Source organism: Elaeis guineensis, chromosome 8, assembly GCF_000442705.2.
Source record: "Elaeis guineensis isolate ETL-2024a chromosome 8, EG11, whole genome shotgun sequence".
Classification (NCBI taxonomy): domain Eukaryota; kingdom Viridiplantae; phylum Streptophyta; class Magnoliopsida; order Arecales; family Arecaceae; genus Elaeis; species Elaeis guineensis.
In genome coordinates this window covers 13,331,399-13,344,206 of record NC_026000.2, presented here as the reverse complement: position 1 = coordinate 13,344,206, position 12,808 = coordinate 13,331,399, and positions in this window count along the sequence as shown.

Below are 12,808 nucleotides of genomic sequence, written 5' to 3'. Positions count from 1 at the left end.
CCTGAAATGCCTACATTGACAATCATTTGCAAGAAAATGACATGGCCAAATGTTCATATAAGTATGCTACTTATTTAAAGAAGAGCAAGGGACGAGATTTTTTTTCCATCATAGACATATTTGGATGACTTCTCGGGTAGTTGAAGCCGTAAAGTAAGTGGTTCACGAATTTAGGAAATGTACGGCAATATAATTTGAAATGATGGATGGAGCCTGGATGTCATATTCTTTGGAATTTAAGCAACAAGATGGGATTTCATTTCTCAAACGAGATTTGCTCTAGATATTTTAAAGAAATTAAGGATGGAGAATTGCAAAGAAGTTGATAAACCAGTTAATTAAGGGGTTAAACCCGAGCAAAGATGGAGAAGAAAATGCAGTCGACTTATTTAAGAGCCCTATCTGAAGCTTCTTGCATTTAATTGTTAGTGAACCAGATACAACTATGGAGCTGGCCAATTGGTAAATATATGCATGGAGAACTCTAAGAAATCATATTCGTTGGCAGTAAAAAAGAATATTAAGACATAATATTTGATCATGTCTATTCTATACAACTTCCAAAAGAACAATGCTGGTCAGATACACAAATAGCGGCTGGACCCAAAGATCAAGATGAAAGGAAGAATACTTGGGATATATTTTTATTTTGGTATCTACGGCATTCACTTGGTCATCAAATAAGCAACCTACTACGGTACCGTCAAACTGTAGAATACATTGCAGTGGTATCAAGTTTTTTTTTTTTTTTTTTTTAAGCCATTTGATTGACAAATTTGTTAAAAGAATTGGATCATTCGTAGAAGGCTCCAACAACAATATTTGTTGACAACAAATCAACCATCGACTAAGTCAAAAATCTGGTGGAATATGGAAGAAGCAAGTATATAGATATAAGATATCATTTTCTTCATAAATAGGTTAAGAAGATTGTTGAAATGGCTTACCCCAAACGAGCAAGCTGCTGACATTTTCACAATGCACCTTCAACATGAAGATTCCAATAGGATAAGAGCCATGCTTGGGTTTTTATATTATCCATGAGCAGGTTTACAAGGGGTGTATTAGAAATTAAGCCTACTCATGATGCCTTTTGGTGCTTGAAATTAGTTGTATAGTTAAGGGATGCTACATGTGTTGATTGAAAAAAAAAAAAAAAAAAAAAGAATCTGTAGGGATGTTTTTTGCTGTACGGATTTGATATAAATAGTAAAAGAATGTATTTTTTGGTTTGAATTATCGGAGAGGTCTCTATAGCGTAGGAGAAGGGTAAAGGGCGTATTAGAAAAATGTTTAAAGTATCTTTTCAAGGCCATTAATACCTAATCACTTCGTCGTTTAGAAGACAATTGAGTAAGAAGAATAAGGAGTAGAAACCCCTTATTGTCAAAGGAAAAAAAAAAAAACTCTTTCCATTTTCCTACAAGTTTGTCTTCTTTTTGCCCAACCAACTCCTTCATCTTTTCTCTATAAGATATAGTTATGCATGTTTTGGCAAAAGAAAGGGCTCGGTTATTTGGCTAGGGCCATTCCTTCTCATCTTATTCTAATCATTCCGGTACGATTTTGGAATCGTCATTTTTTTTTGGGTAGAAAGTCATGCATGCTTGTTTAATATAACGTTTCACTCTCCAACTAGTTAATTAGTTGGTTCTCAGGTCCTCGAAATCCCATAGAAATGGGCCGTGCGTATCGGGGGAACGCGTCATTGACGACGTTGGCACAAGGTGAGAGCAAATTTGATGTTGAGAGCTTTGGACGGTGGTTGAGAGTCTTCTCCCATATTCTCCAGCACTGCTGATTGGTTTCGTTTGGAATAGAGTAGTCCTGCGAAACCCTGGCGGACGTCTTTGGGTGCACCACATTAACATCGCATTACCTGTACTCTTGTGCACTGTTTTTTTTTTATATTTTTAATTTTCCTTATCGGACCCTTTTTTTTTTTTGGGTGCCCCTGTGATATGGGCTTTGGGGTTGTGTGCCTTAGTGGCTTATGGTTGTAAGGATGCTGGACCTAACAAGCGTTAAACCCACGTTGGCCACTGTTGGAGACTTACATGTTTTGACAGGTGGTCTATTAGACACTTTTCCCTGGCTACATCTTATATTGCTAAACAAGTTGTATTTATTCTTTATAAATTCTGTTGAAGAAATACAAATTTTTCTCCGCATGTTGCAACTATATTTTTGCATCCAAAAGCTAGTTTTAAACAGGAAAACAATCTCCGCTTTTGACTTCTTTGTTGGCCCTGTGAAATCTACCATGCCCAAAAGTCATAGCAATTTGCGACTACTTAAATAGTCATCTGATGCTCCATAACGGATGGATTAACATTACTTCCTCACTTCAAAAATCCAAAGTATTCTCTTTTATCTATGATCCATCTACATCATCACTTGAAAGAAACACAATAAAATTTAAGTTGAGATAATTTATAGCATGTTATTATCATGAAACAGTCCCTATTTTCCATGGCATCAATATTTCCACCACACAACGGATTGCCGTCCAAGTCCTGATCGCTCCCTTCCCTTCTCAGAACTATAACCTCACAAACGCATGGGCACATATATACATATAAAACAATGCTCATATCCGCGCCGTTTACACAGCGCGTGCGGCCTTCCGAGGCAACCCTTTGAGGCTTTGACCCTCTCCCTCTCTCTCCCTGCGTCTCCATCTCAAGTGCACGCAAAGTAACAGTTGCAAAACGTGTCACGCCTCATCCCCATCCCGCTCCAGACAAAAACGTTGCATTCGCTTCTTTTCCCCAGTCCACACTTTTGATCGTTTCCTTCTTTTTCTTTTCGTTGGCGTCTTCTCCGCTCCCTTCCAACGCCTCCTTTGCTTTCGCGGTCATCGTTTCTCTCTCTCTCTCGCTTCTATCGCTTTCGTTCGTCCCATCCGATGCATCCTTTTCTCGCTGTCGCCGTCCGGGCGTGGGCGCCAGCTATCCGCTGGCATGGCCGGAGCGGATCGAGCCCTTGGAAAGTATTTGTACGTGGACATAGGAGGACGGTTGGGAATCTATCCCTAAACGTGTGATAAGGACGTTATTCTGACCATGCAACGGACTGGCCTTTATCGTGCCCCGTGTCGTGCTTCACCTGCATATTCTTGGGCCGCGATGGTTGCTTGCTAATGACTTCCAATTGACAGCCGTTTGTTTGCATGCTTGCAGACCAAGCCATTCTCAGAAGAAAAATTGACTTCGCATCCAGCAATAGTTCTAATGATGTCGAAAACACTAATAGTCCTACATCAATTATGAGTTATATGAAACTCATGTTTATAACAAGAAAAAAAAATTTTCGATACTTTTTAAAAAATAAAACTGTGTATGGGCCAAAAATTTTCCTATACTTTTTAAAAAATAAAACTGTGTATGGGCCAGGGCCCACGAATAGGGGCTGAAGTCCGTCTGGAATGACTGAGGAGCTAATCTCACATCTATTACACCATTATTATTAATGCAAGGATATCCCATGCATTATAGCGATGGTCCCGCAACTAGATTTTTTTTTTTTTTTTTTAATTAATTTCTCGGCAGTGTTAACGGACATAATGTTCCAACTGCCATTGTCTGCAGCTATCTATTGATGTGGACGCGAAGAGACCGGTGCAGTGACGTCTGGAATATTTCGTCCTCGTGGGAGGACTTTGCTGTGAACCACGCCTCCCGGACGTCTCCAACCATTTCTCCAAAAAGACTTCTCCTATTTATGTTGGACCACGCTTGGCCTCAGCTACTCTTTCGATGATAGCAAGATGAATAATTTTATGTGGTCACTTGTCAGTGCGATAACACGTGAAACGTGTCTGGGGCCTCAGGGGATGAAGGGAGTTTTCAGGACACTGCAATTGTTATTTCGTGGACGGTAGGTATGAGATAAGTGGACGGCAATATAATAGATGACACGAGGAGAAAGGATATTGGTGAACAATGACCATTTTATTTAGGTTGGGTATAGCTGCATTCTGTAGTACAATAAGACTTCGGATGGCGCAGTGCATGATGGAGGAAAGGCGTAGCTGGAGTCAGACGAAATATTCTAATATTGTAGTGTGACAATGAGAGCTTGCTTTGCCGATATCTTATCTTTTGTGCAATGAGTTGAATTAGAAGGAAACATTGTAGAGTTCCCCTTCCGTGGTTGCACTGCCACAGTAGTTTTGAGAATAAGTACTGGAAATAGAAGGATGATCGGTTATGTCAATATTGCTTTTACTAAAAATTCAGTTTAGGTGGACATCGGCTAAGATTTTGAGTATAGAGTAATCATACTTGGTCACTTGTTACCCGTGTAGGGGATTATATATGTAGGCAATTGATTGCTAGAATTAACTTCCTAAAGGAAGTTATCAGAACATGGGAATGTTATTTATAAGAATCACCATCCAAAGAAGCTAATTGTGTGAGGGAACTATTGGTAACTACCATCCAAAGGAAGTTACTGCTGAACGCCTCTTGAGTTCCCTCTTCAATACACTTGGTATCACAACGACTGCCAAGCATCAATTGCCTTCAAAAAAAATTAGATTGCATATCCTATGAAGCGCTTTTTCTAAAGGTCCTCTCTTGGTATTTTAGAACGAAAGACGCTCTTGATGATGGAAGACTTTCTAACCAGTGGCGACTTCAATTCTATCTAATAGGAAGACTCAATCTACTTGACATGAAAGTTGGATGACTCATAGAGTGAAGGTTCAACCTGTTCACACATCAAAGGTCAAGGGACCCACGAAGTGGAGATTCCATTTGCACATACATGAAAGTCAAGGGACCCATAAAGTTGAGGTTCCTTTTGTATCTTTGAGTGACTTATGACATTGATGCTGAATGTTTTTGTGTCTTTGAGCAAGCAACTTGAGTCGATCTTCCCTATAAACAATCAAGTCACGTTACTCCTTCTACAAAGTTTTCGAGTGACAAAGTTGAACATGATTGAAATAGTGTAGTCGAGTTCTCGATCTCCCTTTTATTTTGGTTAACTCTTTTATTCATACTTATCTTGCATCACAATCATTATTCATCAAATTCATTTACTCTTTTCCTCACTTTTCTTTTTTTTTTTTTCTTTATATCAATCACTTGGTAGAGTTTATGTCCTCTTGCTTGAGGCATAAAAAAGAACCGAAGAATTCCTTTGATTGATCTAAATCACAATCGACCGTACTGGAGAAAGCTAAAGAAGTGCAAATAATCACTTTATTCTATATTTAGATGGGTCAAGTTCACAAGTTGCCAAATTGGCTTGACTTTTCATAATGTAGCGCAGTCTCTATTATCTTTGGAAGACCAAAGAGACAATAATGAATAATTTTATCGTCTTTCTACACTAGATTGCATGGGGGAATACTCCATGGTATAATTGTTTGGTAATCAACATATACTAGCTAATTGTTGTTGGTAAGAAAAGCCCCTCGAGAACTGCTCGTCATATTTCTTACCCTCACCTAATTTTGACCAAGACTTTCTTCCATTCTACTTCTCAGAAAAGGAAAAAAATTGACAAAGATATATGCCAAGTTCCAGGAACCTTTGAGAAAATAATGAATTAATGAAACAAGCTGTAAATCTATTATTAGATGTACAAAGTTATCATCCAATTCTCAAACTGCTGTGTACATTTGGAATTGTCGGTTCTAATTGTCAAATATATGCCCGAGCCACTAACAGAAGAGTTCCAGCATAGGCTGTACTCATAGGGAAGATTATCAAACTGCAAATTGACTGATAAAAGATAATTAAGAAGTCATGAATCAAGGACTTGGATGCCCAATTGAGTCTAGAGACTAGGAAATTTTACTGTGAGCCGATTCGACCTGTGAGAGTTTGAAGAGGACATTCATGCCTCAAAGTTTTGATTTCATTAGTGAACTCAGAGGACTAGTCTGAATTTTGTCTCTATATATGAACTTAAAACCAAGCAAAATGCTCAGTCCACCTGAATTATGCTGAATTCCAAGTGTTTGCTGAATATCTAAGTTTTAGAGAACTAAATCTCATTTTCTTTGGCTGATTTTTATGGACTTATCGAACTATAAGTCCACCTTGCTTTGGATGGACTCTGAGGATTAATTCTAATTCGACTCAACCAGGAGTATTATTCCACATTAGAATTGTTATTGGCTTGTCGCAGGCCTCAGTGCTGTATGAGGGCTCCCAAATCATAGGAGGGCTTATACACTAACTTGGGCCTCAGTTTTTTTATTTATTTTTATTTTTCTTGAGCCCAGATTTAGTCCACTGGGGGTTCCTACAAGTCTAGTGACCCCGGATTTGGCCTGTCCTGAGATTTGGTCGGTTTTTTCAGCTTCATAACATAATGAAAGGACTCAAGAGGTTTTCTGATGACTCAAGCCCTTGTGCAATGAACAAGCATTGTGGGAAATTCGGGCATTTGGTACTTGGAAGTTAGTAAACCCATCTTAGCCAACTAAGAGGCCCTGAGGTCTCATTTCATTGGTCTAGGTTAATTTTGTGGTGCTCAAAGCACCACACATTTTTCTCTGTTTTGCTTATATTAACTTCAAGTATTGTTTTCTGCAAGCATATTTTTCTTCTTCTTCTTTTTGGCATAAAAGATCTATGAAAAATAGACTGCACAAAGGAGGAACAAAATTTTGGAAGTTAACAAAATTCTTTATACAGGTATAGGTACACTTTTATTTTCTTTTTCCTACTTCTTTCTTATGAAGCACTTGTTTGATGTTTCTTGTTAGACCTCTTTGCACTTAAAGTTGACAGATTAGCAGTCTAATACTGTCCACGAGGTGATATTATTATTCATTTCATTTTTCAGAAAAGCTTACCCCTTTGGAATTAAAGTTGACAGTTTAGCGGTCAGATATTGTCCACAAAGTGATATTACTATTCATTTCATTGAAAAGCTTATGATTCTTTATTTCCCGTTTCCCAGCAAGAAATCCATGATGCTTTTATGTTTTATCTTTCATCGCCAAAGAAAACCTTGCATTCTTTTTATCTGCGAAGACATAAATTAATTAGACTACAATCAAATCGGATACTGATAAATTCCTATGCTTTCTCATACACAACAAGCTCCCTTCCTTTGAATAAATTCCTCTCTCTGCCACCGGAATCATTCCATCTCCCTCACCACCGCTTCAAACCACAACCCCTCCATAACAAAAAAATGAAAAAAAAAAAAAAAAAAAGAGAATGAGCACCGCAGAGACGCCAGCTTGGTATGGATGTCCTCAAAATAGGGAGCGGCCATTCCACCCCATGCCATTCCAGCCGAAAGCAAAAGGGCCACATGACATGAAGCAACCCCTATGATTCCTTTTAGAACCACTGCAATGAGTAGTGATAAGAGATCCAACGGTTGGCAACGTCCTGGCATATCGATTGGTGTCTCTAAAAGGTCCCACCATTCCTTAATTGGGTCTAAAGTCAATTACCACTTTATGGCCGTTTCATATGCTTTAAAGTTGATGGTCCCGGTACTGAAATCCGTACTAATACTATCCTATAATTGTGTTGGTGTAATATCTGATTCAATGTCTCCAATATTGATATGATCTCCATATCGACTATGAGGTAAATCTTGCTTCAAATCATTAATGCATTGATTGACGTAGATAAATCTAAAAATTTAAATAAAAAATAAATTATAAAAATATATTTTTTAATTTTAATTTTATTTATATTTTTTTGATTTTAAAATTATCAAATTAATTTTTCAAATTTTTGAGATATTCTAAAATGATTTTGCCATTCATTTACGAATCAATAAACAGTTTTAGTTTATCATTTGAATGGATGAAATGCCTCTCACTCATACAGGAAGAGTCATCGACAAGCAAAGAATAGAGGTGGTGAAGTCGCCATGAAGAAGGATGGGATTGTGGGGATCAGTATGGGGAGAGAGAGGATGTCATCGAAAGTCTCATAGATGAAATTGGAGGAAGAAGAGAGAGGATAAAAAGGAAGGGAAGAAAAAGAAAAGAAGGATCACCAATGAGGAAGGAGTGGAGGTGAAGAGAGTCATTATAAAGAGGGAGGGCTTATGGGTGCACTTGGAGGAGAAAGTGTGAGAAGGAAGGAAGAGGGAGAAGAAGGGGTCACTGGCAATGACTATACAGAAATAGAGGGAGTCGCCATGGAGGGGAAGGATGGGGTCACGAAGGTTGGCATGGAGGAGGAGGATAGCATTGAAGGCCTCATAGGTGGGATTGGAGGAGGAGAAAGAAGAAAAAGGAGGAGAAGGAGAAAAGGATGAGGAAGAGAGGGAGGAGGGAGAGGAAAGGGTTATCGATAAGGAAGGGGTGGGGTGGAGAGAGCCACCATGAGGAGAAGAGCTCATAGGTGGACTTAGAAGAAAAGGATGACGAGGAAAAGAAAGGAACGAGGAGGAAGGGGAGAGGAATGATGGATTACCAATAAGGAATAGGTGGAAATAGAAGGAGCCATCACGGAGGGAAATGGCTCATGTGTGGACTTGGAGGATGAGAAGGAGAAGTGGATGAGGAAGAGGCGGAGAAGGAGAAAGGAGAGATCACCAACGATGAATGTGTGCAGGTGGAGAGCGTCATCATAGATAGAGATGACTCATGGATGAGCTTGGTGAAGGAGGATGATGATAAGAAAGAGATGAGGAATGGGAGGAGGGAGGGACATTAGTAGTAGAAAACGAGGAAGGGAGCAATCAGAGATGAGGAAGGAGGTGGAGAAGAAGGGAAGTAATTAGAAAGGAGGAAAAAGAGAAGAGAAAGATACTTTTATCATTTTATAAAATAATGATATCATGTGATAGTCACATAACATCATTTCAATAATAGAGATAAATAGTAGGATCATTTTGAAACATTTTGTAAAGTTGAAGGGCTAGTTTGATAGTTTTTAAAGTAAAGAGAATATAAGTAAAATTGGATTAAAATTGAAAAGATATTTCTGTAATTTATCTAAAATAAAATATAAAGAGAGAGAGAGAGAGAGAGAGAAAAAATATTATGGGTGCATTCAATCGTAGCACGAACATACAAACTGTGATGCACTGATATAATAAAACAATAAAAAGAATATAAAGTTGAGTGTTATGTAGCGCTGTTGCCTAGATTCCATCAAGTGTGGTGCGTGGTTCCCTCCTTTTGGACCGTCCACTCTCTCACTCTCCGATCTATTCTTTATTTTAAGTTGGGTAATGCCCAGCACATGTTTGGATTAATAAAACCATTTTGCTTATCCTTCTAAGTTACAGGAGCAAGACTATCAAAGGATTAGGATGCCAAGTCAGCTCGAATCAAAATTATTTATACTCTACACCTAAACCATGTGGCTATGGGATCAAGATCTTGGATCGATTCTTGTATCGCCTGATAAATTTTCATGTTAGTCTTGTCCGGCTGGATCACGCAACCTCTATAAACAAATCTAGTTTTATTGGTTTCTTTGGATTTATATTCGCATTGATTCAAGGTAAACCAATCGACCAAGCAAAGGAAAAGAAGGGCACTGACGCCTTTAGAAAGGTAGAGAGCCGTTGTGCGAAGTACCAAACCATGGGAACCAAAAGAAGCCACCATTATTAATTGATTTAAGCTCTATAGAGTTTGGTTGGTTTAGTTTACAGGCAAGAAAAGAAGAAGGAAAGCAGAGGGCACTAGGGAACCTTTAGAAGGGAGCGTCCTTGTCGACCTGAGCGTTCGCACATTGTTTTGATGGAACTATGGTCCACAAAAAAAGACGAACGAGTACTAGAAAAATACAGCAGATCAAATAATCCCAGAGCCACCATCTCCGACCACTTTGTTTGGTGGTTGTAAACTAGCAAATGAGGCCCACCACTACGATTACCTCATGACCGTCCGTTTACCCGATGGGTGTCTTTTATTTTTTTTCTGACCCCCGGTACAAGAGAAAAAAAAGGGGTAAAGAATCTATGATGAAACCAAAATCCAACTTGGTGGCACTAGCATTGTCTTTTTCTTTTCTTTCTCAAGGCCTAACTTCGAAAGTAGGATGTTTACCAAAAAAAAAAGGGTTGGATGAGGATATAGTTCCAAGTTTCTTGTATCCATCATTCGATGGAAAATTAATTTTTGCTTCTTGGTAATAATTTTTTAAGACAATTAATTAATTTTAATAATGACCGACAGGGTGCTGCTATGTATAATCTGTTAAACCCCCAACTCTACTTTACTCTTGAAATTGTAGATTATTTGTCTTTGCAACACTTTAATTTTCAGGTTACTGTTTCAAGTTGAAATCTCTCATGCAAAGAGTTGAAGGAGCAGAGCAAAGCCCCTTTTTTATTTATTTATATATTTTTATTTATTTTTTATAATAAAAATCACAATCATCCACAAAACCCCTAAGTATCTCCATTTCTAGCTAACAACGGTCCTCGTCTCTATATTATTACAAAATTTTGTTAGAAGTAAATTTGACTTAGATCCTTGTATAGAGGAATAGAAGAGACTACATTGGATGGATGTCACTTGATCTATGTTAGAGATAATTGAAAATAAATCAGAAGAATCAAAAAATTATATGGCAAAATAATATTAAATCTAAATAATAATTTAATAAAAAAATATTTAAAAGTAATATAAAATAAAAAATATACTGCAATCCAGATTAGAGATGTGCTTGATATTATCATAAAATAGTATTGTCCCTCTAGTGCATTGATGATATTGAGCTTTAATACTTCTACGATACAACTGATCCCCTCACAAGCATGTGGAAGGCTTCGCTCAATCAATTCTTTTAGCAGTTAAAATTGATATTTTAAAATTATGTAAAATATAGGTAAAAAATAGTAAAAGTGATAAAAATTTTTTGCGAGGAAGAAAGAGGTAGAAATGTTGGTTGTCACCGAGAGAAAGAGCTTCCTACATTTATTATATTAAGATTTTTTAGACCATAACCTTATATAGAGTTTGTGCCGGTGCCTGTAACTTGTCCCTAAATACTATAATTAGTAAGTAGCCGTTATAAGCTAATAAAGGCACCTCAACAGTTAGGCTGCTCATACAATGGCTAGCTCAATAGTTTTGACAAAATCAAAATAATTAAAAAAATAATTTTAAAAAAATTAAAAATAATTAAAAAATAAAGAGTACAAATGCATGGTTGGAATGGTCCGATGCATCTCACATGCGCATTGCATGGTTAAATTCATGCATTCACTTGCAAGGTGAAGGGTCTAAAAATCTACATCTCCAATTAAAATGCACTAGCTAGAGGAGTATTAATATAATTTTATTTATATTAAAATCTATCATATCGCACTAAAATAAACTAGATGAGAACAGCAAGCTTAAATGGTTGGACTTTTTCAACCAAAAAAAATAAAAAAATATTATATAACTAAATGTCATCTAGAAACTAAATACACAATGAAACAAATAAATAGACAAGAACCATACTCGTGTGTCACGAGAGTACCACAAGTCCACTTCCTTTATTTGATCCCTTCATTAATCCGCCCGTTTTACGTCTCCCTCTCCCCGCTGAAAGAAAGCAAGAATAGGAGACATTATTGGCAATAATAAATGGGTCACGTCCGAACAACGTTTCCCCCGCCCCCAATATATATATATATATATATATATATATATATATATATATATATATATATATATATATATATATATATATAATCATATTTTTACTTATATTCAAAACTTAAATTTGAGCTTAAATTCAAATTCAAATATAGCCCTACTGATATTTGAGTTGAGCTGAATTGAAGTCATGTTCAGGCTGCAATATTAAGATTTGGTTAATCTCAAATCAAATTCTGAGCCAAGAGTATTCTGAATCTGGTTGAGTTTGAGCCTCCACACTTCAGCTATTTGACTCGTGTCGGCTCGGTTTCATCGCAGTGGGGCTGTGGAATGGGAAGCAGCCTCATAAGGCATATACGCCAGCCGCTTCGCCCGAATCCCGACAACATGCTGTCCCCATACGACCGCCTCTATCTTCTTTAAAAAGAACTCGAAGTGGGTTTTAGCTGGCGTCGCTTACGTGGCGCCAGCCGACTGGCGGGCCCACACCAGCGCAAGGAAACGCATATCAGCCAGTCAGGAGAGAGAAGCGAGGGGAACAGCGGTCACGGCCGTTTTGGAAGCTACGCCACGTTGGACAATACACGACAAATCGCAGGCGGGCCCACATCTCCTCAACACGTGGCTCGCTCACGAGGGCTTTGCCGGCGGTTGAACAACTGGCATTGTCCGGTGTCCGCCTACGTGGCAGCACGCGGGCCACAGCCCGGACGATGACATGATGTCTATCCTCTTGTTTTCCACGTGACGTCAATAATTTAAGTGAGAGAAATTAACCCTCCCATTAATATAAAAGCAGTAATTTCTCTACAATTATTTATCTCAAAAGTTGCCCGGACCGGTGGGTGGGCTGAAACGGCACGTTTTTTTTCTTTCTCCTTCCAATAAAGAGAGGCAAGGCTGTTTCTCCCAGACTTTAGCAACAATCCACGGCGAACTTATATCAACAAGAGTTTGATTAAGTATAAACTATTAACATTATTAGCCAGGGCACACACAGTAATAATGGAGTTTAGGCGTTGTTGTTGCTTAAACTAAGTGAAAGCGAATCCGTGTTGCTCTTGCCCTGTGCTTTCCTTTTTTTTCCCATCTATCCAGGCTCTACCGCATAAAGTTTTTAAAGCAAAACAATAAACTGTATATTTTTTTAATTAAGGTAGAGGAGTGGACACGAGGAGGGCAACATATTGGGGTAGGAGTGGCGTTGTCTCGGGAAAGCAAGTTTTGGTATCTCCTGCTGGACCAAGGGGCAAGTATCATTCAGTT